The sequence below is a fragment of the Canis lupus genome, chromosome 7 (assembly GCF_048164855.1).
Source record: "Canis lupus baileyi chromosome 7, mCanLup2.hap1, whole genome shotgun sequence".
NCBI classification, from domain to species: Eukaryota; Metazoa; Chordata; class Mammalia; order Carnivora; family Canidae; genus Canis; species Canis lupus.
The window spans coordinates 4,271,251-4,297,920 of NC_132844.1; the positions used below are offsets into that span (position 1 = coordinate 4,271,251).

At 47.1% G+C, this 26,670-nt stretch overlaps 1 protein-coding gene across 4 annotated transcripts in view; it reads left to right on the forward strand.

Annotated features, from left to right (window-relative positions):
* The window catches only part of FYN (FYN proto-oncogene, Src family tyrosine kinase), a 211,013-nt gene that overhangs the window by 87,107 nt on the left and 97,236 nt on the right, over window positions 1-26,670 (forward strand). For 3 of the 4 annotated variants that reach the window (XM_072831723.1, XM_072831720.1, XM_072831721.1), the window contains one exon: window positions 6,401-6,470. The gene's annotated coding sequence lies outside the window, so the exon portion shown is untranslated. Of the gene's footprint in view, window positions 1-6,400; window positions 6,471-26,268; window positions 26,509-26,670 lie in introns of those variants that run through there. The other variant, XM_072831722.1, reaches the window with a different exon arrangement.

Sequence of the window (26,670 nt, forward strand, 5' to 3'; positions counted from 1 at the left end):
TCTTGTGATTGGGCTCTGTGTGCTGGCTTGTTTAATGCATTATCCCACCATTTGGAACGCTTTAATTTTTCAGACAATTGACTTTAGACTTGCAGAGAATATGGTAGCATGGAAAGAGGATTGTATTTCAAATCTATTGTTACTTTTGTGCACAAGCTGCCCAGCTTGGACCTCACGCCATGCAGGACAGCAGTGGCCCCCTGGGGGGGGCGGGAATGTCATTCTCCCCACCCACACATTCCTTGATTTTGAAAATAAGACTCAGCAAAGACTCCCACAGCTGTTTCTTAGCAAGTGGGCTCCAGGAGTGTGTCCTGGCTTTATCATCAGCCTGTACTGTCTAGAGGAAGACTTGGAATCTCCAGATTTTATATACTTTATATACAGAATTTATATACCTTGGTTACAGAGGTGAACTAAAAAGGTTAATGCCCTTTGAATGCAACAAAATAAGTGGAAGTGCCTCTTCTGTGCAAGGCCCTGGGCCAGGCACAGTGCCAGTGGCTCAAAGATTGATTTAGAGTAGGTTCCTGCCCTCAAGGAGCTGTTGGCTCTTTCCCTCGAAGCAGATGGCATGGGGAGTTCTATAGTAGAGGTACAAATAGAATGAGATTAATTCCAGTGGAGGAAACTGGACGAGAACTTCAGGAAGGGATTTATATTAGAGTCAGGCTAGAGGGATGGGTTGGTTCTCCATTCTTGCAGGTGGAGGGAAGAGCACCTAATGGGGAAGAAACAAGGCATATGAAGGCCTAGGAGAGGAGCAAGTGCAGGGAACAGTAAGTGCTTTGGTAAGACTGGGCATGAAGGAGGAAGAAGAAATGGAAGATAAGGTTGAGGTGGGTTTGGAATAATAGTGGAAATTGGAAAATTACTTTATGAAAGTCATTGGGTGTTTTGTTTTGTTTCGTTTTGCAATGCCACCAAACCCTGAAGTCCTAAGAGGTGGCTCAGAAGCACTGCAGGGGCAGAGGTCCAGATCAGCTCCTCTCTTTTGCATTTTATGTACTGGGGAATTGTCTGTCTTTAAAGAGTATTCCATTTTAAGAGAAATGGAAACCCAGTGGTATATGCAAAAGAGACCCATTCATTTATCCAGTCAGTTAACAAATATTAAGTGACTCCTACATACTTAGTCCTGTACTAGGTTTGGCTGAAAGACCATTGAAGATCTCAAACTAATCAGTGGCGTGGTAGCAAGAGCCCACTGGGTTAGCATCCTAACTTAGAATCCTGTCTCTGCTGCCCACTATTTATACAAACTTAGGCAAGTCTCTCGGTCTCACTGGGATCAGAGTCTCACCTGGAAAATACAGGGCTGGACTGATAAGTCATTTCCAGCTGAGGCATTCTAGGGCTGATGTGATCAGAGCTATGATCCAGAGCTTGTTGACAGAGTGGGAAAAGGAGAGACCAAAGTCAGAGAGGCCAGTTAGGAGGTGATGGCAGGAACTTCTGAGAGCCATCCTAAGACTCTGAGCGGGGGGCAGATTTCATTTACTCAGGCAACAAACGTGTAACACTCAGTGCCAGCCACTGTGTGCTAAGCTAAGCATTGATAATATAGCAGCGACCGAAACCAAGTCCCTGCCTTCCAAGTACTTTGTGTCTAGGAAGCAGCAGGAGGGACTGGGAACATGGGTGATAGATGTAAGGATGTGATTTGAAACTCATGACAAGGGATGCTGGTTGGAGCTATGGAAGTATAGGAGGCACCAGAGAAGAGAAAACAAAATTATTTGGAGAGAAAAAGAGACCTGCAGTGATAGAACCTAAGGAACATTCTGTGGAGAACCAACTGATTTCACTCCGTGATAGCGCATTCTTCATCAAGCCAACACAACAAACCTGTCCCTCAAAATATCCGGTTGTGGCTAAGAAGCTGTAGCACACAGAAGAGATAATGTCCGTTTAGACAGCAGCCCTCCTTGACTACATACATCACTCCTGTATATGAAGTAAAATTACCCCAAAGTCGTATATGGTTTTATGCAAGAGCAGGTCTATTTGGTTTCCTCAGAATGGTCTTTAAGAAATACCAGTGTATGTAAAAATGCTATAGGTGACGGCCCAAGTTGCTGGCCTCTCCAATCTTTTCCTAGACCAGCTGGCTTTTTTTTACTTTTCCCCAAGTTATTGGAGTGGATCCAGGAGCAGATTCTGAGATCCTCAAGCTTTTCCTTATTTACCCTGCCAGTAATTACATGTCACAGGTTGTCTTCACTACTGGAGTCTGAGAGCTGAGCAATTAGTCTCCCATTGTCTTTACAGGAAATGACATCCATGTGGCTTCTGGGGAAAACAACTGTTGACCGCTCTGGTTAAAATAATTTGGAAAGCGTTCAGCACTTCCTCTGGTTGATCATTTAAACCGGCTGATTTAGAAAGCCTTTGGAAATGAGCAAAGCTAACAAAGGTTGTTAGAACCAGAAATACTCCTGAATCAGTTCCCCCAAAGAAAACAAGTCTCTAAACTGTTGCTCTGGTCTCTCAATGCACCATCTTGTCCAGACTCTTCAGCATGCAGCTGAGCCCAATGCCTCGGTGTTCTGTTCCTTTTATAATGCTTTATTGGGCAGTGATTAATCAAGATGCTTTCCAGCTACAGATAATTGAAAACCCAACTCAAGGAGTCCTGAAAAATAAGAAATTTACTGGAGCTCCATTGATTCCACAGACTTCAGAGTTGGACCTAATGCAGTCACGCCAACTCTGCTTCCCTGGGACATTTTGTCTTTGCTTTCCTCTCTGGGCCCGGTTTATCATCAGACTAGAGCAACGTAGCTACAGAAGTCCTGGGCATCGTATCCCACACAACATGCAGAAGGGAGCAGTTTATCTCAAAATGAGGAGAAGCTCCCAGCAAAACATTCTTCACATCCTGACGGCCTGATTTGGGTCACATGCCCAATCTTGAACCAGTCCCTGACAAGAGGAATGTGTTCCCCTTACATCAGTGCATTTGAAACCCTGTGGACGCGCAGATCACCTGGGGACCTTGTAGAACAGATTCTGATTCAGTAGATTTGGGCCGGGGCCTCAGAGCTGACATGTCTCAGAAGCTCCCTGGTGATGCTGATGTTGCTGGGTGGCACACCGCAAGGCCTTAGGCCCTTCAGGTCCCCACCCTCCAGCTGGGAGACACTGTGGCTGAGGAATCTAGGGGATCTGTTAGGAAAAAGGGATAAGGAATGACCCATGCAGATGGGGACTGTTTCCAGGGGTAATGAGAATGTTAACCTTTAAACCAGGAGTTGCTTAGGGTCTATGGTATGTATTAGAAGCAAAAAGTACATGCAGGGCAACGTATTATATGGGAATGCCTATAATTATTTACTATTTATGAAGACGTATATGTCATAATTTTTTGAAGATTATTTATTAGAGAGAGTATTAGTGGGGGAGTTGGGAGAGAGGGAGAGAAGCAGACTCCTTGCTGAGTGCGGAGCCTGAGCGGGGCTCCATCTCAGGACCCCAAGATCATGACCTGAGCCGAAGGCAGATGCTTAATTGACTGAGCCACCCAGGCACCCCATATGTCATAATTCTTGAAACGAAAGATTAAACACTCACTATCACACAGTTCTTTTTTTTTAATACCATATATCTAGTGTGTCTCAAAAAGTGCAAATTCAAATGAAATAGATGTAAATGTCCTTAAGTTTAAAAAGAGTGTGCCAGGCCCAGCCTTTGAGCTGCGTGAATATGTCATCTTAGTCCTCAGGGAGAGACTATACCTTCACTGTCCTAAGGGTCCCTTGATCTGATGTTGAGCATAAAAAATACTGTCAGTGGTTGAATTCATGCGAAAGCAAATAATCACAATGCCTTTATGAGTGATTTTCAGTGGAGAAAATTATACTCTCATCATTTGAAAAGAAAAAACTGTTTTGGTATTTTTTTTTAAGTTCACTTTTTTAAGAGATCTCTACACCAGAGTGGGGCTCAAACCCATGACCCTGAGATCAAGAGTCGCATCTATGATTTTTAAATTTTTCTTAACAAAGATACACAGGAATCCTGAGCTGCAGCTGTTTAGGGAGAAAGCTGATAAGACCAAAGGACTGGTGTCTATCCTGAAGCAGATCTATCATAGACCCAGTGGGGCTCAGAGTGAACTACACAGCCAGGTGTTGAGTAGGCCCTCCTGAGACAGTCTCTTTTTGGTGGTGGTGTTATCTCTGACCTCATATGCAAGGACAAGCATCACTGGGGAAGGAAGATGACATTTTATCACTCCATCTCCCGGAACCCCCGGCTCACATATGTGAGACCTATGGGAGAAGCCGGAGCAACTCTTAACTGGCCTTGCCTGCATAGGTCACCAAGGTGCACATACTTAGGAAATCACCGGAGATTTCTCGTCTTTGCAAAAGCCCTGCAGGTTGAGAGATTCCCAGGTACTCTGCACTCGGTACTCTGTAAAGGCAGGGACTGTGCTTGTGTGACGGGATAGTGGAACCGCTGGTCCCTTCCCAGGAGATCTGTCAGCAGCACTGACTGAGCATCCACTCTCTAAAGAGAAGTAAAAGAAGAGAACATTTTGTTACCTAACTTCAGTAATTGATACTCTAAATATGAAGTGTTTAGGTGTAGGACCTCACAGCCTGCCAAAGAGACATGAAATAAAAGTCATAGTAGCTGACCTGTATGGGGCAGGCGAGAAAGCCCTTGGACTTGCTGATTGATTCAAACAGTGCCGGCCGCATGCTTTCCCACCTGGATGTGCAGTGAAGCAAGCATTATTAGCCAAGGGAGGGGGAAAAAAAAGAGTATGTTCCCTTATAGCTTAAAAGGTAGGATACAGTAAGTGTATTTCAAGTATCTGTATCGAATAAAACATAGTTTTTGAAAGGACAAAAAAAGGGGTAAGATCATAGCCATTGGGAAAATCAAGGTAGAAAGGGCTCAAGAAGAAGAAAGTTGAGCCAGGCCTAAAAGCGGGGGCTCATGACCTGGGGTCCGGGAACGGAATTCAGGGCTCTGTGAACTTAGATGGGGGGGAATTGTTTTCACTAACCCTTAACCAAAATCTAACATTTCCTTCTATTACAAAAGCAGCATTGCATTAGTTCTTTGTCACCAATAGAAATTACAGGTATTTTCATATTACATTATGGTTATAGAGACTTCCTAAAATATCATTTATGTCCAACAGGACTTCAAATTACAGTAATTATTAGACTTCTGCTGGAACTTATTTAAATATGGAAAGAAACATAGTTTTGTCATATATTTTGATAACTGTATATCAACATACTTCTTTGGAATCCTGTTCACGTATTAATTTCAAGCATTTAAAAACATTATTCTGAGAAACGTGTCTCTAGACAGCCTACGGCACAGAAAGGGTAAAGAAAAATGGCCCAGACGATGGCTTGGCCTCCTACCAGCAGTTATGAGACAGAGACTTTCGGGAGGACCTGGCAGGCCCATGGACGCGGGCCAGGATAGGTGACTGGATGCTACGGCTTCCGGTGGAAAGATGTGGAGATAGAGCAGAGGGGAGCTGGAGTCCCAGGCTAATGTAATTTCACAGATAAATTTGTAGGTCATGGGAAGCCATGGAAGGTGTTTCTGCAAGGCCTCTTAAGTTGTGTTTGGGAAGGATGCCTTGCAGAGCCACGAGAGTAGGATTGGAAGGGAAGAAACCGGGGGCCAGGGAACCGGTTCCTGCCAGGAGCAATGCCAGGCGGTGTAATGATAAGATAGAGAGAAGGCGATGAGTTCCAGCACGCCCGCAGGACTAGAAGGGCAGGCTGGGACCTGGCTTTACCCAGGAGGTGAGGAAGGCCGTGTTTGTTTCCAGGCCCGGGTGATTAGGAGACAGATAATAGCTCCTTGCATGCCCTAAGTGTTTACTGCATGTCAGGTGCTGTTTTAAGCCTTGCTGTGACATTTATATGTCATTATATTTATCACATTTAATCTCCATAACCACCCTGGGAGGTCAGTTCAATAATCCCTATTTTACAGATAAGAAAACGAAGTCTAGAAATGAACGGTGAGTGTCTCACGGCCAGCAGTTGCAAAGAGAGTGTGTTATTGAAGGAAATAGGGAAGAGAATTGGCCTGGGGGGAAGACTTTCCATGAGTTCAATTTTAGATCTTCTTGCATTGTTTTGTCTTCCATTATTTTAAAGGGCTGAAAATTCAGGTATAGTGTGAGCAATAGTTTCTGGCTTATTTCATTGTCCAGATTTTTATTCGTTTGTTATTATGAGTGCCGAGTTAATTTGTAAATTGGTTTCACCTTCCTTTGAAAAACAAGATGCATCCAGCAGTAAGTGTTTGGTACGTTGACGAGTGCCCCCAAAGAAGGACAACTGTGTGCTTTCCAGAAGAGTAATTAATTCTGTGTAGAGATGCATTTTTCCTTTTGTTGTGGTTTGTCTTTCAGGACTGGTCCAGCAGCTGTATTAGAAGACATGTGGTGTGTATAGAGTTTGTGATACTTGGGGGAAATTTTGGTAAGTGTTGCTGCTTTTACTTCTGATACCTTTTGTGGTAAAATGGTGTCCCAAAGAGAAGCCATTGCCTCGTTTTGTGCATCTTTTAAATCTGCACTCAACTTGGACAGAATGGGACTTTATAATTAGATGTGACATTCAATCACTACTTGTTGACAGTATGACATTTTTTTTCCTGTTATTGCTGATGTTATTAAGAAATATGGAGTTTTCTAAGATTTAGTAAGAAGTCTAGATTTAGGGAAGCTTCTGGATGCGGGGTGAAGAATACCCTTGACAGTTTAGCTTATGGTCCAGGTAACCCATGGAATATAAGAGTAATAAAGTGCAGAACAGTAGAAAAACAACAATAAAAATTCTCCACAGCAGAGAAATCCTTATGGCTTCTCTGTTGAAATGAAAAATGGGCAGTTCGCTGTTTGGGGAATGGAAAATTGAAGGAAATCAAGAATCCCATCGTGTGGGAGCCAGTCCCAGCATGATGACAGTGGCCCAAGAGACCAAGCACATTAAGTTCAGTAACCACCCAGAATACTTTGCTAGCAGTAATAAAAGTCTTCAGGGTCAGGTGACCTGGCTTAAAATTTAGTTCTCCACTAACTGATTGTTACATACACTCTCTGAGCCTCAGTTTCCTCATCTGTAAAATGAGGCTTATAATGTTACCTACCTCATATGGTTGTTATGAGAATAAAATGAGCTAAGTGGTACTGGGGCATGGTAGGTGCTCAATAAAGCAGTTATTTTTGATAACAGGACAATCTTATTTGGAAATTGGACATTTACCACTGAAGTCAAACTACCAAAAGGTGTACATATCTCCCAGCAGGAGGGCCACCAAGGGTGGGTTGGTCACACCACATGTGCTGTCACAAGGGATGTCCCAGCTGGTCACCACAGCCCATCCTCCAGAATCCACTCTGCGGCAACCCCAAGACATTTGTCATCTTCTCCACTGCTGTCCACCCATTCTTAGACAAGCGTGGCTAATTTAAGTTCCCTTCCCTGCCACCTTTACAGCTAAGTGCAGTCATCTTTGTTAGAGTTTTGTCTGGTTTTGAAGTTAATGTTACTTTGAACCAAAATAATGAAAAGGGGAAAAAGAGTCGAGGAGTAGCTGGCACCCCTGGTTTGGGCTCAGTTGCCATATTTAGGCTTTCATTTCCAAACCTTTCTTTGGATTTTTAAAAAAATCTATGCTTATTATGTACCCTTCCCAGAGATCCAGTTATTGAACTGAAATTTTTAAGCTTTGACTAAAAGAATTTGACTTTGTGGTAGGGCTTATATCTGTGGTTGGAGGGAATCAACCGTGTCACTGCAGGTGGGCTGGTGTTTAAGATCGGTGGCCCCAGGTGGCCCCTTCCAGTTTCATGGACTCAAAGAGACGGACACAACCTCAGGGATTGTCTGGCCCCACTAGCCCCAACAAAGTCTCTTCTACAGAACCCATGACCGAGGGGAGTCCAAATTCTCTCAGAGGTGAGGAGCTTGCTACTGTGCAGAGCAGCTTGCTCCAATTAAATAATTAAGGGGCACAGGGAAAGTTTAGGGGGTGATGAAATTATTTGTGGCAGTGTTTATATGGGTGTATGTTTCATGCAAATTCATGGAACTCTACAATGAAAGGGTGAATTTTCCATAATTAAACCTTAGCTTTAAAATGGAACAAACAAACCCCCAAGCAGACAAATACATAGACATGTAGCTCAAATTGTTAAAAAGAAGAGGGAAGGGAGGAGGGAAGGAGAGAGGGAAGGAAAGCAATCTAGTCCTTCCACTGAAGGGTAGGTGCTTCATGAGGCGTGAACTTGGTCTTCTTCCTTCCTCTGGTCTCAGTGACTGGGCGGTGCCTGGCATGCAGAAGGCCTCTGATAAATATCTCTTGAGCCATCTATGCTTGTAGTCACTTTATAAGCAAACAGAAACACATCTCCGCAGTCTCTCACACAGCAGCCCTTTGGGTATTTGAAGACCCTCTCCCTCATCGTTATTCGGCTTTTCTCCTCTGGGTGGAATTTAACCATGTTCCATCCATGTACTGTTTCCCTCCTGATGTTACATCCCTCGCCCTCCCCCAGCCTGCCTCTCCAGCATTAGAAACTCTGCCCCTGAGGTGATCCAGCCCTCGAGCAGTACCCGGGGCTGTTGCTTCTGTAGACCATGTCAATAGATTCCAACCCTAATCTTCTTCCTTTGCAATCAGTACCAAGTGCCTGGTAATGGATCGTGAAAGATTTCTAAAACAAAAACAAAACACACACACACACACACACACACAGTAGTCGTCTATGAATGGGGCGGGAGGGAAAGGTAGGGAGGATAGCCACCCAAGAGATAGGGTGATGACAGATCCATCCTCTTAAGCGTCTTGACCGAAATGAGGCCAGGTCTCGCCCCCCTTTGTTTAAAACAGCAGTAGTGCTGTGTATAAATCTTTCAAGGTAGCACCGTATCACATCCTGACTCTTCATTATGAGTCATACGAAGTTTGAAATTCTTAAAAAAAACTTGAGTGCCTTGAAAAATCTAGTTTTTTTTTTTTTTTTTTTACCCCCTAGCCATGCCATGGGGAGATGTATGAATACATAAATATAAAGAGAGTGGTGGTTCTCAACCTGAGTTAATTTTGTTTCTCCCAAAGGAGGAGGCATGGTATTTTGGTTGTCACACCTGGGTGGTGGGAGAATGTGTGCTCCTGGCCTAGTGGGTGGAGGCCTCGGATGCTGCTATAACTATCTTACGGTGCACAGGACAGCATCCGCCACACCCAGTGATCAGGCCCGAGGTGTTGAAAATGCTGAGACCGAGAAACCTGATATGGAAGTAATAAAAAAAAAATTAATGTTCAAAGTGCTATTACTTTGAAGGTTTAAAATTTTAAATACTTTGACATTTAAATATCTGTAAATATAGAACTAGAAAACATCAAGAAGTTTGGTCACAGACCTCGTAAGGGACTGTCTCTTACACTACCCGTAACTCCGAGCAAGAACCGACTTCCATGGATTCAGGCAGACAGATGGGCATCTGAAGGCTTAGGCTGATGACTGTTGACTTAGAAGCGAGACTCACACAACACGATCCCCGCATTCACACAAAGGAGGTTGTCTCCTGTTTTGATTTCAGCCCCAGTTTCTTCAGAAGAGGCTGCCTTTAGATGGTCTCTGAGATGAAATGGTATTTCAATCTGGGGCCAGTCCTTCCTTTTGAAGCAAGGGCAGCGATTCTGCTGTGATGAAAATGTGCTTAGGGAGGAGAGAGATCTCATTACCGACGACTGAGATTGGGTATTTTGGTCCACGGGGCTGTTTATCTGCATCAGTTTCCTAGTGACACCACAGTCTGGTTTAAATGTAAGTTGTTGAGAGCTTTTGTAGCCCAAGATGGCTACACTTGCTGAAGCTGGGAGAGTAAAGCAACATATGTCAAGTTGTGATATAGCACAAGCCACTTGAAAAAGACTTTAATTATAGGGCTTGTTTTAGGAGGGTAACTGTGCTTTTTTGTGAGGTATATTTTGGGATCCACTAACCCAGCTTCAGGGCTAGTAATATCTTCCCAGAAAGGGTGTGGCTTGTGCTCGTGAACATAAATATTCTCTTACCAAAGCCTTTGGTGTAATATTCCTTCGACTTTGCTACCCTCCATGTTTCTGGTTCTGATAATCTGTCCCTTCGCAAGGCTGCTGTGAAAATGTGTTCTGGAAAGTTGGAGAAGAAAAGGGTAAAAGATCTCATTTCAGATGGCCAAGTCCAGAGATTTAGAGACTTTACATTATCAGCCTGCTGTTTTTAAGATGAATAGAATGTGGAGGAGTGCACCAAAGCTGAATAGTAAGCAGCGTCGGGTGAGACAGCAAGAATGCTGAATATCCTGATGTAAGGAACTATAGGAAGCTACACATGTATAGCTCCTTCCCTGCCGGCACTGCCTCTCCAACGCCCGGGTAACTCTCGTGGGCCGCCTCAGTGCCCTTTTACCGCAGCGAAGGCCCTCGAGCATGGGTATCCACCTGCACGTAGCTCTTCAAGACTCTCGCCTCTGGCGGCCTCCTTCACTTCCCTCTTAGTACCTGAGGCCTTTGGGCTCCTTCAGAGGAAGGGTTGGAACTTTCTGTCCAGTCAGCGTTTCCTCGTCCTCCTTTGAAAGCGAAGGATAAAAGGAGAAATCAGATCAACACAATAAAACCAGCTTTTCATCTACGCAGTGTGTGTGGCAGGTGGGCAGGGAGGAGGAACAGAGGTAGAGTAAGAATGATTTTTTTTTTTAATCAAAAAGAACCAACCATACCTGAGGGCACAGAAGCACTTTTGCCTAAATTCTAAGTCTCGAAGGGAGTAAAATGAGAGCGAGAAGGCCCCAGGAGGGAGATTGAAGGCAAAGCCTGCTAACTGTAGAAGTCTCTGGAGAGGTGGCCCCTGTTCTCCCAGGGCTGTCTGCGGCCTGCATCTGAATCACCCAGAGAGATTGCTTAAGGGTGCAGGTCCCTGGGCCCAGTCGAGGTGGATGGAATCTGAACCCTTGTAGCAGGTGTGTTCTTCACGTCACGCTCCAGGTGGCTGCTGTGCACACTCACAGGCCGCCCTGCCCAGCCTCTAAGACTCCCTTCCCTGAGCAAGGCTGAAGAATGCAAAGAACAGATCTGCTATTTTGAAGGTCGAGGCTGCGCATGTTGCTCCTTGCTCCGCTGTGCGTGGGCCGATAGAGCACCATGTTCTGCTACCCTGTTCTCTTGATCCTTGAAGTTGCTCCTTGCTCACCAAGAGGAGTGTCCTTCTCATTCCAGATTAGACTGAGTGCCATCCTAAGCCAGATTCTTTGAAGCTGCTTTGAGACCGGCGTCCATCTCGTATGCTCCCGTGTCTCTGCCGTCAGCCCTCACGCAAAAATCTACACTGCAGCTTGGGTTTTGTCTGCAGTAGTGCTTATTTCCCATTTACGGAGGGGAAGCGTTTTCAGACTGAGTTGGCTGTTGCATACTCTAGTACGTGGCTGGACAGCTAACACCGGGTAATAGATCCCACCTGGGATTCCAGGTATTTGGACCAAGTCTATAGCCCTGCCTCTAACTGGAAAGGCTGCCCGTGCAAACGGGTATTATGATATCATTTGTATAGCTGATGCAAGGGTAGAAGGAGCTGCAGCATTTTTGCTCCTCCCAAATCGCCGCTTAGGTGGTGGAACAGGTATTAACCCCTGATAAAATCAGTGACTCCAGGAATGTAGCCTATGTCTTAGGCAGGAGGCCCTTGGGAGTTGTGGGGGTGTTCGTTGTCCTCTTCTCAAAGTCGGGAGGCAGTGTTGGCATGTGGGGGTGTGGAGAGTCGGGTAGGGTTGGTAAATGTCTTATGGTGTCTGAGACAGCCCTGCCCAGTGAAGAGTTGCACCCCAACTAAGAAACCCTGCTCTGCAGCTGTACATCCGACGCGGGCAGTAGAGCCAGGTGTGTATCTATGCTCTCTGAATCCAGGCCCCCCCCTTTTTTATTTATTCATAGAGACACACACACACACACACAGAGAAGCGGGTTCCATGCAGGGAGCCCGATGGGAGCCCGACGGTAGGTGGGACTCACTCGATCCCGGGTCTCCAGGATCACACCCTGGGCTGCAGGCAGCGCTAAACGGCTTTGCCACTGGGGCTGCCCTGAATCCAGGCCCTTTACGGCCCTGTCCGTGTTAAAGGCATCACAGAATTAATTCCTGCTTCACTGGGAGTTCTCACTGCATTAAAAATTGAATTCTGAGTGATTGTTCTTTGGGTTGAGCCTTTGCTACTCTGCACCAGAACGCGGGCACAGCATGCTCTATGTGCAAGCAGCCTTTCTGAAACCTCAGTAGCCCTGCTTGACCAGCACCCTGTACCTGTCTTTTTTTTTTTTTCTTTTAATGCCCGGCCCAGCCAGAAAGATTAAAGCCCAAGAGGATGCTCTCCACCTAGAGCCTTTGATCCAGTCTTATTGGCTTAAAAACCATCCAGATAGGGAATTAGGTGTCAATTTCAGGAGTTTTTTGATATGGTATCTCTGGCTTCCTACCTACCTGGTACACTTCTAGGGCCTACTATGGGAGCTTTATTTAAAGTTTGGTTTTGATGTCTGCCAACAAAGCAGCCAAAACAGTGGCTACATCAGCTTGAATGAGCACACATGAAATTTATTAAAGTGGTAAAAATATCACCATACTGAATGAAAAGGCACACAGTGAAGCTGACCTGAATATAAATATATCAGGATTATAAAAAGAGGAGAGAGTGATATTATGTGATTTTTTTCCCCTCTCATTTTTTTTTCTTTCTCTCTCCCAGTTTCCTTCTCAACTTTTTATTCTGAACAAAGCCACTAGTTTGAGAGGATGGCAAAACCAACACCTATGTGCCCTTTACCTGTAAGATTCGTCAATTGTTCTGAATTTGCCATATTTGCTTTCTTTATTCCTTTTTCCAATTATTTATACACATATATATCTATATGTATTATATATAACACATATGGCATACCTTACATAAATTTTTGCTACACCATTTGAAAGTTAAAAACATCTTGGCACTTGACCTCTACACATTTCATTGTGTATCTCCTATGGGTTCCTCTGCACAACCACGATATTATACCTAAGATCTTTACAGTAATTTCATGACATCATCTAACATGCATTCCACATTCAGACAGCTCCCTGTTGGCCAGGCTGCAGGTGGTACAGAGCATCCTGCACTCTGGCCGTGCCTGTTTCTGCATAGTGTCGTTCAGCTTGCTCCTTCTTCCTTGCTGAAAATTGTTAGCTCTCGAGGCTTGGTATTCGATGCAGGGTAAACATCTTCTGCGGCAAGAATACTCCACAGGTGATAATGCATGCTTGATGCTACATCACGGCAGGAGGCCATTGATGTCACATTGTCCCACCATCCACAGAGCCTAGTTTGACCTCTTAAGCAGGGTGTGCTAACCAGACCTCACCCTTGTCCAGATACACTTTGAGTCAGTAAAGGCATCTGTGGGCTGGTTCATGGATCCTTTATGGACATCCTGTCACCCACCTGCCTTGCGTCCTTGAGTATCAATGGATAATCCTCACCTGGATCCGCTACTATGTTGGGATGGTGTCTGACATTTTTTCCCCTTTGCTTTCTCTGCCTCGGTTCTTGATAGTGAATGACCTAGGCCTTCATATTTTTTACAGTGACAAATTAGACACTTCCCAGGTGGTCAGCTAGATTTTGCTGTGATAATAGATTATGCTAACCACATTTCTTTCTAGTCTCTAGGATAAGAAGGAATAACTCTAACAAAGTTATTCACTACCTGCCAGCGTACCACCTGGGCTCCTTAACTGTAGAGCTTCTTTCCCTTCTTTCCCCACAGCAGCTCAGACTAGCAAGGAAAGGGACTTGCTCAGGGTCACCCAGCTCCTCTGTTGGCGCCGAGATCAAGCCAGAGTGATCAGGCTCAGAGCCAGGGGTTTTCCACTTTGCTCTGTTCCCTCTGATCCCCTACCCTGTCCGTGTCTCACACCTGCAGTTCTTGCCTTAGACAAATGCCTTCCTGACTGGGTCGGTCTGTAAAACAAGGCATAAGCCGGGGAGGGTGTTGCTGTGCCGCTGCAGAAGCAAGCCACACACGCCTAAAAGATGCATGTGCTACTGGGCCCAGAACTCTCCGAAATCTCCATCCATATTGTAACCATCCCAAGTTTTTCATGCTGGTAGCTGATTTATATATTCTGACACTCGACAGCAGAATCGCTAGTTTTCAGCACCTGCACTGCAGCCGGCTGAGGCCCCTCAGGTCAGCCAAGGCTTTGTTTAGAAGTGGAATTCTGTGCCTGTTTTTAACATACTCTTTCAAACAGAAATTCATGGTCTTGAAATTTGATTTGAGGGGCGTTTGGTTTTTGAAGAGGGGGAACGTGGGGTTTTATAGACGTATTCTATAACTGAAGTATTCTTGTTTTTTTTTTTGTTTTTTTTGTTTGTTTGTTTTTTTGTTTTTTTTTTAAAGATTTTATTTATTTATTCATGATAGTCACAGAGAGAGAGAGAGAGGCAGAGACACAGGCAGAGGGAGAAGCAGGCTCCATGCACCGGGAGCCCGACGTGGGATTCGATCCCGGGTCTCCAGGATCGCGCCCTGGGCCAAAGGCAGGCGCCAAACCGCTGCGCCACCCAGGGATCCCCACTGAAGTATTCTTAGAAAACCTTGGATTTCTTACTTAGTAGGTTAATAGCACAGTAGCAGACTTTTCATCTGTGGCTTTGAATGAAAGCAAATACATTTCCCTCTGAATCTCATCTGCATGATTTTTCTGTTTGAAATTGTTCTCTGAGGTGCGGCTGGGCAGCTCAGTTAGTTAAACATCTGCCTTCGGCTCAGGTCATGATCTTGGGGAGCTGGGATCGAGTCTCACCTCGGGCTCCCTGCTCAGTGGGGAGTCTGCTTCTCCCTCTGCCTCTGCCCTTTCCTGCCTCAGTCTGCTTTTTCTCGCTCTCTCTCGCTCTTTCTCAGATAAATAAATAAAATCTTTTACAAGAAAACATTAAAATTGTTCTCTCAGTCCTTACCAGGGAGGCGAAGTGTGTATGTTTTACCAAACGCCTCGCACTCCTGTTCTTTGTGTGTCTTTAACTACAGTAACGAGTCACAGAAGAAACTGTGCACTTGTTCCCATGAGGGGAACGGAAGCAGAGCTGACACAGATGAATAGCTGTGCTCCTCAGCCTGGGCCTCAGTAGTCACAGTGTAAGGGCTGATTACATTAACGCTAATCTTCCTTTTTTTTTTTTTTAAGATTGTATTTCTTATTTGAGAGAGAGCACGAGCACATGAGCAGGGGAGAGGGGCAAAGGTAGAGGGAAAAGCAGACTCTGTGCTGAGCAAGGGGCCCAGTGTAGAACTCGATCCCAGGACCTTGGGATCATGATGTGAGCCAAAGGCAGACGCTTAACCGACTGAGCCACCCAGGTGCCCCAACTCTAATCATTTGTAGCAGAAATCATCCTCAAGCTTGGAGTGATGGGGAACCAATTTTGGAGTGATGGGGAACTGATCGCAGGTAGAGGCCTCCTCTGGTTTCACTTCATGCCACAGGAATTTAGTCCTGCCCTCCCATTTTCCAGATTAACAACCTGAGGCAGAGGCAGATTGAGTCGGGCCCGGGTCAGACCTAATTAAGCTTGAGAGTCTCTTGTGCCCCCTCGTCACGTCTCCTGAAGCTAAAGTTTTCAGTCAGCAAGTACCAGCCACGATGCTTCACCCCCGGCATGACGCTCATCCCACAGAAACACAAGACGTTTCTTCCGTTGCTAACCCTCCACAGCCCAACCTCCCTTCGCCAGAAACAGTTACCAAGTGAAGAAGCGAAGGTCTCAATCCCTGCTGTCCAATAGAGAGAGAAGGCAAAGAGCATGTATGCCTTAAAATTTTCTAGTAGCCAAAAAAAAAAAAAAAAAAAATTTCTAGTAGCCATGTGAAATGAAAGTAAAAAGAAATATGTGGAATCAATCTTAATAATATACTTTGACCTGAGATGTATCTAAACTATCCTATCATCATGCAACCAGTATTAAAAATCATGGAAATAGTTGTGTGCTAAGTCCTAGAAATCTCCGTGTGTGTTCGACTCGTAAGAGCACATCTCCGTTTGGACAAGCCACCTTTCAGGCGCTCCACGGGGCTCGCAGCTATTAGTGGGGGCCACTCCCAGGGAGATCCTTTCACTGAATCTCTTGAGAGAAACTTAATCAGCTGTCTTGTCCTCCCCCACCCCGTCTGAGGCCACATATTTCTATCCTCTGTGTGCCACTTTTTCCCCCAGCTAACTCTAATTACAGGGAGCCGCTTGGTTTGGCCATAACGGCTGGCTCAGCAGTTTCCCACCCGTCCTGGCAGCTGGCGAGACCAACGTACCCTGCCTTGTAAATGATAGTGGGAAGCATGCTTCCAAACGTGTCCACGGCAGTTTCCATGATTTCCTTTTCTCTGAGGGGGTAACTTGATGGCATTTTGCAAAACCAGGGTGATTTGTTGTCGTTGTCGTTAAATTCACCCTTTCTGAAAGACCCATTTTAATTAATGGACTATTAAAATACACGCAGGCTTGTAGTCTCCCAGGACCTCAGCAGAACAAGTAGGCGTTGTACATTTTTGTGCATTTTTTTTGGCTGTTTTTACACCAAGTTTATATACCTCCGTTTTGATTCATGATGGTTTCTTCTTCTTCCTCTTCCTCTTCTTCTTTTTTTTTTTTTTTTTTTTTTTGGCTAGTCAAACACTAGTCAATACATCAGCCCCATTTTGAGCATTATTCACAATGAAACCAAGATTATTCACAATGAAACATTAGTAAAGGTCAGATTCCATTTCCACTAAATGTCAAGTCTCCTGGCCATTGACCCTATCACTGGAAGTATTTGGATCATAATACAATCGTGGGGCGGGGGGCCGATGACAGAAGAAGGGTGATAGGCCTCTGGACTTGGGTATGATGGATTTCACCCAAACAGAAATGTTGATTTGTAAAAATAGAAATCTGAATAGGGTAAAGATTGCCCCATATTATTAATTAGAGGCCAGACTCCACATAGTCCAACAGTCTCAACTAAGTAAAGGATAGAGAAGATAATATCTTTTGTCCCCTTTATCCCATGTCTCTTCCAGTCATTGAAGGATGACACCATAAAACCAGAGAAATGAATTTCCCCTATTTTCCTTCAATAGTGTATTCCTTAGGTTTTGACCTTGTGTCGATCTCTCTTAATCACAGAGCCCCTGAATCTTTAGGTGTCACGTTGCATTTGGAATCAAACTAATGTGTTTTGTAAGAACAATTTTCTTCTCTCACCCCACCCCTTCCCTACATTAATCCTCAGTCTCCATTTAAATCACAGCACCTCCCCCCCCTTTTTTTTAAGGATTTTTATTCATTTATTTGACACAGAGAGAGTGTGCACTAGTAGGTCGAGCAGCAGGCAGAGGCAGAGGGAGAAGCAGGCTCCCCAATGAGCAGTGAGCCTGATGCAGGGTGGATCCCTGGACCTGGGATCATGACCCAGGTCAAAGGCAGACGCTTAACCGACTGAGCCACCCAGGTGCCCCAATCACAGCCCTTTTATTCACTCTGATTCAAAGCCATTTTCATGTCTTTGAGTGGCTATCTCATGTTCATTTCAAAAATATCATTTACTAGCTCTGTTTCTTCTAAACAACCAGAAATCATACTTGACTCCAGCCAAGTGTTTTACTTCCAGTGGGGTACCGAGTAGAAATGTTTCGGTTTCATCTTCAGTATTAATAGTTAACTGAGAGTGATGGATGGGGGGCTGAGGAAAGGAGAGGAAATCCAGAATACAGTGGCAGAGGACCATCCACTCCAAGGATTCTTCTCTGAATCACCAGAGGAGTTATTAAAAACCCTGGCCTCACAGGCAGAGGCCCTGGAGGGACAGGACCCAAGCAAGTATTTAAGAACCACCTCCCCTCACTCCGTTGTGTCCATTTGTCAAAATTCAGGGACAGTTTCACTCTCTGTAAACTATACCTTAACAAACTTAATATCCTGAGGTATATTTATATATGCACACATTGTAAGTTTTGAAATTTTTGACACTTACTATGGGGAATATTTTAACTACCAAACTGGACTCTGAGATAAAGCTCGCAGTCCAAAGAAGCTCGCAGTCGTTCATTCAGTAAACATTTAGGAGCAGTGCTGGGCATTGTTCCTGCCTTGGGAAAACAGAGGTACATTGAGACACAGTACATGACAAGGGTTTTGTTTTATGGGTGAGACCAAACTCCACCAATTAGGACACAAAACGGAAAGTATAATATGAGTGTTTCTATGGAGCACAAAAGGAAAAGCAGATCCCCAGTACACACACGTGCACACACACACATTCCCACACACACATTCCCAGTTCTACCCCCACTGCCTTCTTGAAGATGGAATAGGGTAGGCAGTGTTAGGAAAATTTCACAGGGAAGCCACAGAACATGAGTCCTGGGGCGTGATTAAGCAAGGAAGTGGAAAATATTATGCCTGTTTTTCAAAGGAATGACTCTCAAAATTTGGTTTGAAAGTTAAAAAAAAAAAAAGTTATTATGGCATCACTTTTTTTTTTTTAAGGATTTTATTTACTTATTTGACAGAGAGAGACAGAGATAGTAAGGGAAGGGAGGAGAGGGAGAAGCAAGCTCCCCCCTGAGCAGGGAGCCCGATGCAGGACTCAATCCCAGGACTCTGGGATCATGACGTGAGCCCAAGGCAGACGCTCAATCGACTGAGCCACCCAGGTGTTCTGCATCAATTGTTTTTTTTTTTGTTTTTTTTTTTTAAATTTATTTATGATAGTCACACACACAGAGAGAGAGAGGCAGAGACACAGGCCGAGGGAGAAGCAGGCTCCATGCACCGGGAGCCTGACGTGGGATTCAATCCTGGGTCTCCAGGATCGCGCCCTGGGCCAAAGGCAGGCGCCAAACCGCTGCGCCACCCAGGGATCCCGCATCAATTGTTTTTAAAGTGATTTCAAGGGACGCCTGGGTGGCTCAGTGGTTCAGTGTCTGCCCTCACCCCAGGGCATGATCCTGGGGTCCCGGGATCGAGTCCCACATCGGGCTCCCTGCAGGGAACCTGCTTCTCCCTCTGCCTGTGTCTCTGCCTCTCATGAATAAATAAATAAAATCTTTAAACATAAATAAAGTGATTTCAGTAACCTTTCATACTGTTCAGTTTTTTTATCCTGATCTATCTGGTCACAGTGCCTGACACACAGTAGGTGTGCTGAATTGAATTGATGCTTTCAGTCTGCCTTTCCCTGACAAACTATCATACACAGTTGTCTCTTAGGATAATAAAGTCATGTATAATTTTCAAAACAGAACCCACATTACCCCTGTGAGCACTGCTTCCTAAATACTAAAAATGTTTGCCCTTGAAGGAAAGAGCATACAAGACCATTTAAGTGGTTCCTGACGGTACATGTCACAGTATGATTTGATTTTTATATTTAAGGAACATTAACTCTTCTTTCTAACCCAGTTTTTTTTATTCTTTTTCATTTTTAAATATATCCAAGGTTTTGGATAAGCAGCTGAGCCAAAAGAAATGATCATGGCCTCTCCTACCCAGTTTGACCTTCCACCAGATCCAGGACATAGCACCGTGTTTTCCTGGGTCTCGGATGCTCTTTCAGGAGTTGGGGAGCAAAGAGTAGTTGAGAGCAGCTGTTGATACTGAATTGAAAAAAATACAGTCAGTGCAGGGCGTCCGCTCGCCCAGGACAAGTGCTCTCCCTACACTTTTTTTTTTAAAGCTCAATCTACTCTGACAATCGAGTTGTTTCCATAGATTTTTATTTTATTTATTTATTCCTGAGACACAGAGAGAGAAAGAGGCAGAGACACGGCAGAGGGAGAAGCAGGCTCCATGCAGGGAGCCCGATGCGGGACTCCATCCTGGGACCCCGGGGTCACGCCCTGGGCTGAAGGGGGCGCTACCCCGCTGAGCCCCCCAGGCGCCCCTCTGCCTACACATTTTGCAGCTGATCTGCGAGTTACCATTATGGGATACTCTGATACCGCCAAACATAGCAGGAACGGTCGTCACGCTGTGTGGTGACGAGGCGGGCCGGGGACCAGCTGGCGTATTGCTTCTTTTGGAAGGCCGAGTAGCATTTCTAGAGGTGCTCGGTGCGTTGGAAGCTCTCACGGCCGTTCTACCTACGTCCCGAGCCTAAACGAAACGTGCATTCCGGTCTCCGTTCCAATTACTAGCCCTTCTGGCTGCAGGGAAAGTAGATGAAGCCACAAGAAGCGGGTTTAGGGTTTTAAATGGCAGAATGGACAGGCCGCTCTCCGTGGCGCTGGGCGTGTGATAGGGATCCGAGCTCCCCTCTGCAAGCCAGCTGCGGGGTCTTGGTCCCTGACTCTCCCCTTCCTACTTTCCAGGGTGGGGTGGGGGGAGTCCGGAATCGCAGGAGCTGAGATGTGGTGCTCGGGTGATGCCCGGCACCATTATATGCTTATTCCGTGTCAGGCCTCGTGCCTTTGGCCTTGTGAGCACACAGATCGATTCTTGCCATCTTCTTGTTTAAAAGCTGTCCAGGGGTGACAAAACATGAGAGATACCTGACTCTGGGAAACGAACAAGGGGTAGTGGAAGGGGAAGTGGGCAGGGGGTTGGGGTGATGGGGTGATGGGCACCGAGGGGAGCACTTGGCGGGATGAGCAATGGGTGTTCTGCTGTATGTTGGCAAATTGAACTCCAATAAAAAAAATTTTTTTAATAAATAAATAAAAGCTGTCCAGGGTTCCCAGCAGCCTCTGAGAAAGGCCTGAACGTTGTCCCCCGACGTCCAAGGCCCTTCAGCATGCATCTGTCTGAACTGGCTTTCTGCTGACCTTAGGCTTCGTACCCGCCCGACCGCAAGAGCAGACCGCCCCTCGGGGGGCCTCGGGCCCTCGCTGTCCTCCTCCAGGATGCCTTCCTTCCATCTCTTACAGTCTGCTGCAAGGGTCGTCTCAAATGCCACTCCTTCCAGTCCTTCAGGCTGCAAAAGTCACCTCTTTGTCCGACGCTGTGTCCCTCTCTCGGGGGGCTCCAAGAGGCCTCTTCTGGTGGAGCCTCTGTTCTCTGCAAGGAGGCCTGCAGAAGGCCACCTCACTGTCCTCACGTGGTCTCTCTGTACAGATGCATCCCTTGTGAGCACAGCAGACCGATGGGACTAGAGCCCTATCCTATGGCTTCACTGAACCTTAATTATCTCTTTAAAAGGCCTGTCTTCCAACATAGTGACACTGGGGGTTAGGACTTCAGGATATGAATTTTGGGGAGACCCTGTCCTGTCAGTAATGCATGGATACAAAAATACTGCCAGCCCCTCTGAGGGAGCATGTGCACATTTGGGCTCCCGTGCGTGCTCTGTGACCAGCTTTCTTCTTCCCTGCCCTCGTGCAGAAGGCCCACAGGGCCCCGGATGGCTTTGTGGCTCACCTGCAGCAGCCCTGCCGGGCTGGTTGGGTCCAGCTGCTTCCACCCCTCCAGGACCCTGCCTCTGCTGCCACTGCGAGGGCTCCCAGACACACGCACCATGTCACTGCACACAGAGGTCCTCCCGCAGACCCTCAAGGCCCCTGGCCGCCAGGGAAGGGGAACAAGAGAAAAGGAACCACGGCACAGAGGGGAAGGAATCAGGGTACAAGAACAGGAGGGTGACATTTTGGGGGTAAAAGAAAGAAACGAAGCCTTTTCCTTTTACTTCTCTGTTAAACATGTCCACGGGTGTTTTTTCTTCTCTCCAGGATTCTCCAGGTCCTCGATTCTGAAAGCGGCTAAGGAACCCCTTGCCCTTAGCTCTAGTAGTTTAGACCGTTGAGAAGGGATGTAGGAGAAGGCAGTCTAATCGGGGCCTTTGGTAACCCACCTCTGGCTTACAGAGAAAGGCTGTTCAGTTACAAATAATTTTTATTCTGCTAAATCAGAGGCTCCTCAAGCTGTCATCTGCCTGCAAATTGGCTGGAGGCACGACTTCTGCATTATGCAAAGTATTTATTCTCACAATTAAGATGCTGGAAAGTGTGGTTTCACACTTTTCTGCCAGTATAAAGGTTCTCACCCAGTAGTGAACCAAAGTCACCTGGGGGGGGGGGGGATTTACAACATACCTAAGCCCTTTGCTTCTGCTTCCCTTCCCGCCTATGCGGGTGAGATGACCCAGGGCCTCTCTCAACCTGTACTATTAACCACCGTGTCATCATCTATCTTATTACTTCCTTAGAGGTTTCTGATTACATTTTTCAAATGTAGGATTCCTTTTTTTTTTCCTTAACAAAATCCAGTGATGAATTCATTTTTTAATATTTTGTTCCATTATGGAAATTTTCAAATTTATAGAAAATACACAGTGTAGCCTCATGTACACTCCCCCCCACGAATCCCTCACCCAGCTCCAACAGTTATCCACATCCTCCCATTCTTATTTCGTCTGTACCTAGATTACTATTGCTATTTATTTTATTTTATTTATTTGTTCATGAGAGACAGAGAGAGAGAGAGAGAGAGGGAGGCAGAGACACAGGCAGAGGGAGAAGTAGGCTCCATGCAGGGAGCCTGACGCGGACTCGATCCCAGGACCCTGGGGTCACACCCTGAGCCACCCAAGTGCCCCTGTTGTTACTATTTTTTGACTCTGCAGTTTTGTTTCATAGGAGAGAGAGCACGCCTTGCTTATGCCTTGTTTTTGAACTAAAAACTGGTTCCACGTCCTTACAGGCGCTTCCCCCATCATTTTGCATTTAATCCTCACGGCCCCCCAAGGCATTGTTACCCACATTCTATGACTGTGGAAACTGAAGCGCTAGGAAATCAGACGCACGTGCAGCCCCCCAGCTAGTAGGTGCTCAAGCAGGGATTCACTGCCGCAGGTGTCCTAAAGCCATGCTTTTACCCCCAAGCTACACCTTGGAAGAATAAAGACCATTAAAATAAATTTTTTTAAAAATGTGTAGATAAGCTTTACGGTTTGGCTAGATGGATCCACTATATGATAAAGCAAATATGGTATAATGTTAATGTGAGAACTAGGTAGTCAATGTAAAACTACTAAAGCTGCGTATTTGAAGTTTTTCACAGTAAAATATTGGTGGAGGGTAATTTCAACAGAAGCCGACTTTGCCTTACCCATCAAGCAGTGGACAAAACACATAAGCTATTTTGTTACCCATCCTCTTCAGGTCTGCTCCAAAGAGCCAAAGAGACGGATTTGAAACTTGGTTGAATTTTGATTTTAGAAACGTCAAGCCAGGGCAGCCCGGGTGGCTCAGTGGTTTAGCGCCACCTTCAGCCCAGGGCATGATCCTGGGGTCCCGGGATCGAGTCCCACGTCGGGCTCCCTGCATGGAGCCTGCTTCTCCCTCTGCCTGTGTCTCTGCCTCTCTCTCTCTCTCTCTCTCTGTGTGTGTGTGTTTCTCATGATTAAATAAATAATATCTTTAAAAAGAAAGAAAGAAACGTCAAGCCAGGGAGAGAAATCACTCGGAGGTGTACCGGGCGAGGTCCGAGAGAACTCAGAAAACTGATTCGGGCACAGGGTCACCCCAGCGGGGGCAGGGGGGGCGGATACATGTCAGCTGACAGCTCGGGAAGCCTCCTCGCTCTTGCTGCTCTTGCAAGGCTAGAGCTGGTTATAACGACGGACAGTTCTCCTTTCCCAGTTCTGGCCACTTCGGTGGGATCCCATCCTCTACCCAAAGGAACATTCCGCGTCCATACAAACAGCGGAATGAAAGGACGTAATCGATTGCTTTCACCAAACGACATCAAACAGGAGCTGCCCACACCGCTCTACTGTGTGACACGGGCCCCGCGTCGATGGTGACCTGGCCTGGCCGCCAACTGCTGAGCGCTCTCTACTCTCTCAGGGGTAAAGGGATCCCTGGGGGCGTTTCATTGCTGAAGGTACAGCCCACGGGCTCCCTCCCACTCCGCCGAGAGCCCCGTGAGTCCTGGCGGCCCCAGTGTGGCTGCCATTGGCATTACTCAACCTGCCTTTCCAGCTTTCCCCTGCTCTGGAGGAGGAAGCTGCTTAGAGATAGGACAGCCATCTCTCCAGGATCCCCCAGAGTCCCCACAAATTGTGAAACTGTGGTCCCATGAGGAAACCAAGAAGTTTCTAGTAACCCACCTTTCCCACTGACTGCCAAAGTTCTGATGGAGCCTTGGGGCCCATGTGACTCACTGACGTCCATAGCATCACGCTGCCCTCCTTTTGCCGTTACCCTAAACACATAAGCTATTTTGAATTTATGAGGGCTATAAGAATTTAAAGCCCTCAAAAAGTACCCGTCTCTTGAGTTAAGTAATCCATCAGCTTCCTTCATCTGGAAACGTTCAGGCAGTCCTGGTTAAAAGGAAGAACGGGCTTTGCGATCATGCTGGATGCGGACCCCCAACTTCCACCATTCCTGGATGGGAGACATGGGGAAAAGTGCCCTACCTCGTTGAGCCTAGCTCATGGGATTGTCGGAAGATGCAAGCTCAGATAGAAAGTATGTGAAGCCGCCTAACAGTGTCCCTAAGCTAATGTCACTAAGCAGTGGTTTCCCTTCCTCTCCTGTGTGATACGTTGCAAGGTATGAGAGGAGGGCTCGCATCCCTGCCACCAGCTGGTGGTATGAGCACACCTGGTCTCTCCGCATCTGTCCACCTAAGTCTCCTCATCTAAAAATGGACTGTCTGCTCCAAGATGCTGTGACTTTAAAAAAAATAAATAAATCACACTAATTGCTCCTTAGGAGGCTCCTTCCGACTGTGGGGGGCATGGGGGAAACTCCTACACATGTGGCAGCCCAGAGAGAGTGAAGACTCGGGACTGGTGAGCTCGAGGTAGGGATCGCAGGGGAGAGATGATCAAAATGACCCCAGAATCAAAAGCTAAGGTCGCCCACTTGGGTATCAAGGCCGAGTTACAGCGCACTGAGGGGTGTGGGTGTCTGCGCTTCTGGTCATTTGCCCAGAGGAAGGCGACTGCGGCCTCCCCCCCTCCGGGCCCCTGCCCGGGGGAGGCTCCTAGGCTGCTTCAGACGAGCCCACCGCTGCAGCACCCCTGCCCACGCGCGTGACCTCTGCCCTCCTCCCGACACTGATTTCCGTCACCATTTCGCGTGCTCTCGAACCACAACAGGTTGTCTGCTCAGTTTTGCGTACCAGGCGTCGAATCCGTAGTTCACGTGGCCCGGCAGCCTGGCCTGTGGACCTTCTGTCCTCGTGGCTGGCCCCGCACGTCCTTCCTCCCCGGCCTGCAGCCGCGCGGAGCCTGGAGCTGGCTGAGCTGGGAGCGAGGGAAGGAACGGGGTGTGGGCTTGCTCCCTCCGTGGGCCCGTGGCTGTTCTTGCTCGTTTGTCTCTTATATCTGGGTTTTGTCGGGCTCTCGGCTTTCTTTTCGGGCTGTATTTTGCTGCTGGTCGCAGGAACTTGCAAAATGGGGTGACTTCGTTGCTTATCGTTTGGGATCAAACTTTCCCCAGCGAGATACAGAGAACGCGCGTGGGGAGGATGACGGTGCCTCGCAGGGGTGACGTGTTCTACCGTCTGAAGAGCGCTCTCCCATACACCACGGTCCCGTTTTGTCTGCGTTAAACTCGGAAAGAGACGAAGGCCCCACTCGCCCCGCTAGAGCGGGAGCTCTTCGTTGTCTTTACACCATCTCTGTAGTCAAACCACAAAGGGGAGAGTTACGGCAGCCTTCTGCTCCGTTCCTTTTCTCCTTCTAGCTTCAGCTTCATGTCCTCCAGACGTTTTCCCAGCGCACTGCTGGATTGTCTGGACACTTAAACAGTTGTTGACCGATGACATGTGCCATCAGGGAGCTTCCGATCCAGTGGGGGAAAGAGCCCTCCATCCGTGAGTGTAAGCAACAGAGCCCCCCACGCAGAAGGCACTCGGTAGCCAGATGCTGAACGAGCGGGGAAGAGATGAATGGCTAGCGTAACCCACCAGAGTCCTGAAAAGCAAGGAGAAGAGCCGGGGAGGAACTGGAAAAGACATGATCCTCCATGGGAACAGGCACAGGGGTGCAGCACCCCAGGGTGGGGGTGCCTGGGAGCAAGAAGGCAGGAGGACCAGGCACCCCCAGGGATTGTCTGCGCTAGTGATTCACCATCCGTTAGCGTGGCTAAATGCGAGTTGAAGATGTTGGAGGAAGCCACATGGGTAGGGGCTGAGAAGAACGAGCAGGAAAACTGTCGTCCTCTGCCCTGTTGGGTGGGACAAGCAGAAAGAGGGAAGCAGCAGGCAGACAGACTGGAGGGTCGAGCCCGCCGTGTCGGAGCCCGTACTAGGAGCTGGGCGAAGGCCATGGGGACAATCAAAGCAGCAGCACAAGCCTCGGCCCCAGCCGTTCAGAGACCCTGCCATGCACAGGAAACAGTGAACCGGTGTGACTGTCCCACCCCCACATGATCAAGCGTGGGGGATAAGCCAAGGAACCGAGACACTATGAGATCAATGTGAGCCCGAGGAGCTAAAAGGAAGGCTTCCGGAGGGTAAGATCAGCTTGAGGCCGGGCACATGAGTGGCCGGCTGTGGGGAGATGTGTGCCCTCCTGGGTGGAGATGGTGCCGGGGCACTGGGAGATGGTGCAGGAGGCGTGGGGGCCCTCCCGTGGGAGGCCCGGAAGCCAGGCTGGAGAGCTGAGGAAGGGAGCG